At 37.5% G+C, this 6,345-nt stretch overlaps 1 long non-coding RNA gene across 1 annotated transcript; it reads left to right on the forward strand.

The window, feature by feature from the left end:
- The first annotated feature begins 765 nt into the window (after positions 1-765).
- LOC148210896 (uncharacterized) lies at positions 766-3,851 on the forward strand. The gene is made up of 3 exons (XR_015791782.1): positions 766-2,554; positions 2,636-2,681; positions 3,664-3,851. It is a non-coding gene; the product is annotated as an uncharacterized LOC148210896 (long non-coding RNA).
- The last annotated feature ends 2,494 nt before the right edge of the window (positions 3,852-6,345 follow it).

Raw genomic sequence — 6,345 nt, forward strand, 5'->3', positions numbered from 1 at the left:
TGAGAGTCTTAGGTATGAAGAGAAGCCAAGCCGAATTCTTGCGAGAGAATTGAAGACTCTTCGTAATCGGGAAATATCTCTCATTAAAGTTCTTTGGCGGAATCATAACTTGAGGAAGCAACTTGGGAAAGAGATGATGAAATAAGGACTAAGTATCCATAGCTTTTTCAAGACTAACGACTTTCGAGGACAAAAGTTCTTAAGGTAGGGAGATTGTAATGCCCCCATATTCTCATAAAATATCTTGGAAGTTTAATTTGTATGGTTAGACAATTATTATTAGTATTTGGTTAATAAAATAAAAAGAGAAAAGATTGACCGAAACAAAATGGAATTAGAAAAGAAAAAGGAGAAAAAAAGAGAGAAGTACACGGTTGGGAAAAAAAATTAATAATAAAAGATATATAAAAAAAAATAAAGGATCTCGATTTTGACCTAGTCAAAATTGAATCACAACGGGAAAATTTCAGCCTTTGTTTTTCTTTTTTTTTTAAAAAAAAAAAACTCTAGGTTGTGATCAGCATTATTCCTCGTCTCTCTTGCTATAACAAGTCCCTCACTCTCTCAGCCAACATTATTTTTTTTTAGTTTCTTCTCTATCTCGCAAGTAATCGGATGCCAATTGTTGCTCAATTTTAAGCAGTAAGCAAAAAGGTAAATTTATGATTTTATATTTTCTTAGAATCATGTATTCCATAAGACAAGTTTCAAGGTTCAAGAAAAAAATTATTTATTCTATTTGATTTCTCTTTGGGCATTAACTTTTAGGTTGTGTCAAGAACTTTGGTAGATTGAACCGGTAATTATTTTGGTTTGCTGTTAAGGTAAGTGACTCTGCTTTTAGAATGGCCTTAGGGCTAGATTGGAAATTTTTATATGACGTTTTGAATGGCTATATGATGGATGATTTTTTTTTTTTTTATGAACTGAATGCTATGTGAAAATTGTTGTGCTGCATTACAGAATGTTTAATTATGGAACCTCATGCATGATATGAATGTGAAAAATGTTTTTATATAAAGGATTTGTGGCAACTACCCTACTGTAATGCACAAACTAGACTGAAATTGAGGCCCTAGGTGAGTGAGACTTGGCTCTACTGATTGGGTATCAACTACCATCAAGAGTCTCCCAAGAAACCCACCTATGTACCATGATGAAGTTGGTATTGTCTAGGGTTGAATTGCTCACTTTTGCCAAAAAGAAAAGGAAAAGAATTTTACTGAATAAAGATTTAGGTCCCACATATTCATGTCGTTTGTGTATGCATGTCTGACCCTTATAGCGTGGTTACTTACTGGGTATTTTTAATACTCACTCTTATTCTAATTTTTTTAGGCAATGGCAAGAACATATGAGGCAAGTGACAGACCGTTTGCTAAGTGTGCCATGGGGATCGAATTCTATTTCCGCATTCCATACTGAATTATGTTCAAGTGTTTTATTTTAAAATTTAGCGATAATGTTTTCCTTTTATTCACAATTTAATTACTATTGGTATTATTATTATTTTTTTTTTGGATCCCAAACAAAGGTTTCTAACTATTTAGTAAGTTATAAAATTTTTGCTACGACGTTCTTGTTCGTTACCATTTTGTTAAATTTAAAATGTTGAAAGCATGCACGTAGTAACATCCTTGGTTAGTCTAAGTCCAAAAAGTCTGGTCGGTACCCCAAGCCATTCTCGAAGTGGGCCCAACCACCGTGAATAAGCGGGCTTATAGAAGAAAGACGCTATAAATATTCTGTGTAACGCCCCGAGTCCCTCAGGTTAGTTAGTCTCGAATTAGGAGATTTTCATTCAATTTTAAATTTAAACTTTAATTAAATTTATGTATATCGTGTTTCGCATGATGGGTTTTATCTTAGGTTGGGACGGGTTTTCTTCTTTTGGGCTTGTTTATGTTGGGCTTTTAGTGGGTTGGTTTGGTTTTAAAACAAAGGCAAAAAAAAAAAAAACCCTAAGTTCACTTTCTCCCTCTTCCTCTTTCTCGTGTTGCTCCAGCCGCTCAAGCCCCCCCCATTTTTCGTTAATCTTCACACCGGCGACCAGCACAGCGGCGGCTCCTCGGATTGACGACGGGCCGACTTCGGCAGCAAATGACGTGACTTCGTCGTGCGGTGGCGCGCACGATTCCGGCGGAGGCCCACGAATGGCGGCGCGACCTTTCTTCCTCGGCGGCGTTCGTCTATCCCCGACGATCCCATAGCAGCGGCGGCCGGCGACCCACGATGTTCCAGCGGCTGCAAAGTTCGTAGCAGGTGCAGCGGCGGACTGGAGTGCAGCTGTGTTTGGGTGTTTTTGGCGGCGTCTCGGAGTTTCGGTGATAACCCACAACCCGTGGAAGCGTGGTTTGGATGACCCAGACGTTGTTTTAGCGTTCAACAGCGTCGAAAGAGGAGTTGGAGTATTTTTCCTCTGCTGCAACTCGTGGACAGCAGCGTTTCAGTCGCATTCGGGCTTACCCACATCCGTTCGAAGCCTGATTTAGGCTACCCACACCTTGGCGAGCTAGATCTAAGTTACCCACACCTTTACAAAGTCGATTTTGTGGTAATGAGTCATTTGAACCCTCTTAGAATTGATTTCGAAGGCTGAATCGTATATGTAACTTGCTGTTTTTTTCTGTTTTAGTGCCTAGGTGTGAGATCAACGCAAAAACTTAGGGGCTCGGTTGCGAGTAAGTAGACAAGGGGCGTGTGTGTGTGTTAATGTGTGCTAGTTGGTCTCTAATGTGCTGTTTTGTGATGTTTAATATTGATTTTGATACGCTATGGTGCTAGGTAACTCTCGTTTGTGTTAATCTGTATACTTGGTGTAGTGTTGAATATTCGTCGGTGATAATGGTGGAATTTTGCCTTGCTAAACTGCTAAAAATTGTTGTGGGATGATGTATGTTTACAAAGGATGCACGTTAAAATAGAATTATTGTGATTATGTTTTCTTATGATATGGGCGTGCTTGTATAGTTTATATAAATGATTCTTAATGTTGCGAGTGTGCTGGTCTGAGTCATATTATTTTCTTATGAGATGTGGGTGTAATAGAAGCATATTTTCGGACCCTGTTCGCAGGCTAGGGGTTGATGTGGAGTTGGTTATGATGAGGAACGTTGGATTCTTCGGGAAAGGGAATGGGTGAGTGTCAGGGCCTCGAGTATAAATGGTCGGGGGCTGATACGTCACTAATTGAGTATCGAGGCCTCGGGTAAAAATGGTCGAGGGTCGATGCGAGGAGTCTTTTGGAAGGAAAACTATTGGGGCCTTGGGTAAAAATGGTCAAAGGCCGATAGATGGTGAAGTCATCGGGGCCTTGGGTAAAAATGGTCGAGGGCCGATGCAGTAGTGTTGGGGCTCTGGGTAAAAATGGTCAGGGGCCGACTCTACTCGAAAGAGTTAGCTGTGGAAGGCTAGGATAGATGTGATAAGCGTAGAGGTGCTTGAGATGTTAGGGAGACTCGAGGTTGGTAACTAATTTGTCCATGATTGTGGTTATCGCCGGACCTTATAGAGTGTGTCTATGTTTGATTGCATAATGTGATGATGAGCATGACTATGAATGTTTCATGATTTTTGTTTGAGCATGATGTTTGTGTGTTGTTGGTGAGGGCTACTTACAGAGTATATTTTATATACTCACCCCCCCTACAATTATTGTTTCAGGCGGAGGATTCGTTGGCGACCATGGTGATGAAGTGGAGGAGACATGACGAGCGAGGACCATAGGCTGCGTAGTTACTTTTGCTTAGCTTAGGTTTAGATGGTTAAGTTCTTATGTTTTGGTCAATAAACTACTTGTTCTTATTTGAATAATTGGGAGGTTCCCACTCGTTGTCTATTTTTTTTCGTAATAGGTGTTTATTTTAGTTTTCTTCCATTCATTGAGTTTTCCTAGTTGGAATAATGAAGTTGCCTCATGGGGTTGTCCACGGATGATGTTTGATTGATATTCTATAGAGTTGATTCATTGGTAAATTGATGAGAGTTGTAGCTTTATTTTATATAATTATCTCACAGGGAGTTGTCATCTCGTGTTTGGAGTTAAGTTTAGACAAGTGGGTAGTTAACGTGACCTAGAAGTGTGTGGGAAGTTCTGGGGCGTTACATTCCGACCTCTCCATACAAGGGAGGATCTACTCATGGATGGGGATTCATTTCAATGTTGTCTTCTTCAACTTCTTTCTCTTTTTTATTTTCTCTTTGTCTTCTTAATCTCTTCTCTAACCACAAGTAATGCAGGAAAAATGAGTTTTTTAAGTTTGTATCCACATGGACTTCTTAAAAATTGTTGTGAAAAGCTTTCAATTTCAATTGGTTTTCTTGGTCAAAAGATTGAATGTTGTGGTGGTTTGAATTTTAGAAGGGTAGGCTATTGAATAAAAGATAACCCTTCTACGTCCGATGCCTTAGTTTTTAGGTAACAACACAAGGACTCGGTTAACTACTTGCTCATATGTCTATGGGTAGTTACAACCTAAAGATTATTAGTCAAAATCTAAAGATTACTAGTCAACTATTATTTTGTGGGTAAGAGGTCCTATTTATAGGGTCATGTTTTATGTGTTTATGTCTAAGCTACCTTCCATATTAACTCCCTATTATCCACTTAACCTAACTCTTTCAGTATTAGACTTCACTTTATCAAAGTTCTTAGTGGCCAACTTCAAGAAATCACTTATGAAAGAATGTTTAGGAGTTAACCAAGTAGTGTCGAGAGTAACCTGTGAAATTTTCCTCTTGTTGTTTTTTAAAGATTTTTCTATGGCATTCCACAGCGAGGTTGAAAAACTAACTTAGCTCATGATTGAAATGCAAACAATACTTGTAATGATAAAAAAAATACTTGTCATTTATTGGAAATAAAGTTTAATAAGGAAAATTCAATAAAATAAAGGACCTTAAGTTATCCTAGCTTGACTCTCGTCTCTTTCGAACTTGGAACGAGATAAATCTTGCCACAACAATGTACACACTGAAGTAAATAGAAATCGAGTAAAGAAGAATAAAGATATGCTTGTAGATAACAAAAGAACAAAGTTAAAGTTTAAAGAAAGGTGGAAAAAATACAAATGACGAAATTTAAACCTTAAGTGATGATGATTTTGTTATAGAGATGCTGGGAATTTATAGGAACGAGAGATGCTGCAACTATACCGCATAAAAAGAGGAAGTTGAAGCTAGAATAATGGAGTTTGGGTATTGAAGAATCACCCAAACGGACTCAACTGCTTCGACTTGACAAAGTCTCCGTACCTATGAAAATGTCTCTGCTGTCCTCAGCTCAAAACGTGTTTTCACTCACCGGAGGAAGAAGGGAATTACTTGTATATACTTTGAAAATTGACGTTTTTATTAGTTTTGCTCCACAAAACTATCAGTTTCATACTTTATGTATTAGCAACGTGCTCTACTTAATTATTAACAAAATATTTTCAAATATATGCATGTTATGGATGAGCATGAATCACTCCATAGAATGCACAAAACCTACATTTTAACCCTGACAGACAAAGCTTGTTTGGTCACAAACTCGTGGAGTGTTTTAGCCTTGGTCACAAACTCGTGGAGTGTTTTAACCTTGAGTATAGTAAGTATTCTATCTACTCATGGTATTTGACTGCAAAGGTAATCCTTCTAACTTTTCCCTTTCGAGTTGAACCATCTATACGATTGGATTCAAGTGGTTAGAGGCTTGTTTAGTCCATACATCAGGTAACTAAACCTATAATAGTCTTCCCCAAAATCTTCTATTTTTATTAAAAAAAAAGTGTTGAAGGCTGTTTGGGATTTTGGAATGAAAATAAATGATAGAGCGCAACTGTACACCTGTCACAAGTAGTAAAACAGAATGAGTATTCCGAGTATCGTTCCTCGGGGACAAATGAAGTCTTTTTAATGAAAATGATGTTGATCAATGACTTTGCAATTGAATTTGGGGTAACAAATATCAAGGATAATGTTGGTTTTTATATTTTAAAACTCAATGCAATAAACCCAACCCAGTTATTTCAAATTAACTAAAAATATACGACAATTTTTTCCATGCGCCTCTCAATATTTTTCATCAGATTTGTTTCGTCATCTTCTTATGTCTAAGTGATTTTGAAGGTATAAGTTCATCCCTAATATATCTATTAGAAAATTGAACTTAATTTAATAAAAGTCAATCGTAACCTCAAGTCGAGGTCCTATGCGTAGGCTACCCGAGCGAAATTTTTATGTCTAAAGTATTTCTCTCCAAAGTTGAATCATTTAAAGTTGTGAAAATGTATCAACCCTTTCAGTATTGATGCTTGGTTAAAACATTAACTGGCCAACTCAAGTTTTAACTTTAGAAAACCACCT

Source organism: Momordica charantia (genome assembly GCF_013281855.1).
Source record: "Momordica charantia cultivar OHB3-1 chromosome 6 unlocalized genomic scaffold, Mcharantia_2.0 BLBB01000006.1, whole genome shotgun sequence".
Lineage (NCBI taxonomy): Eukaryota > Viridiplantae > Streptophyta > Magnoliopsida > Cucurbitales > Cucurbitaceae > Momordica > Momordica charantia.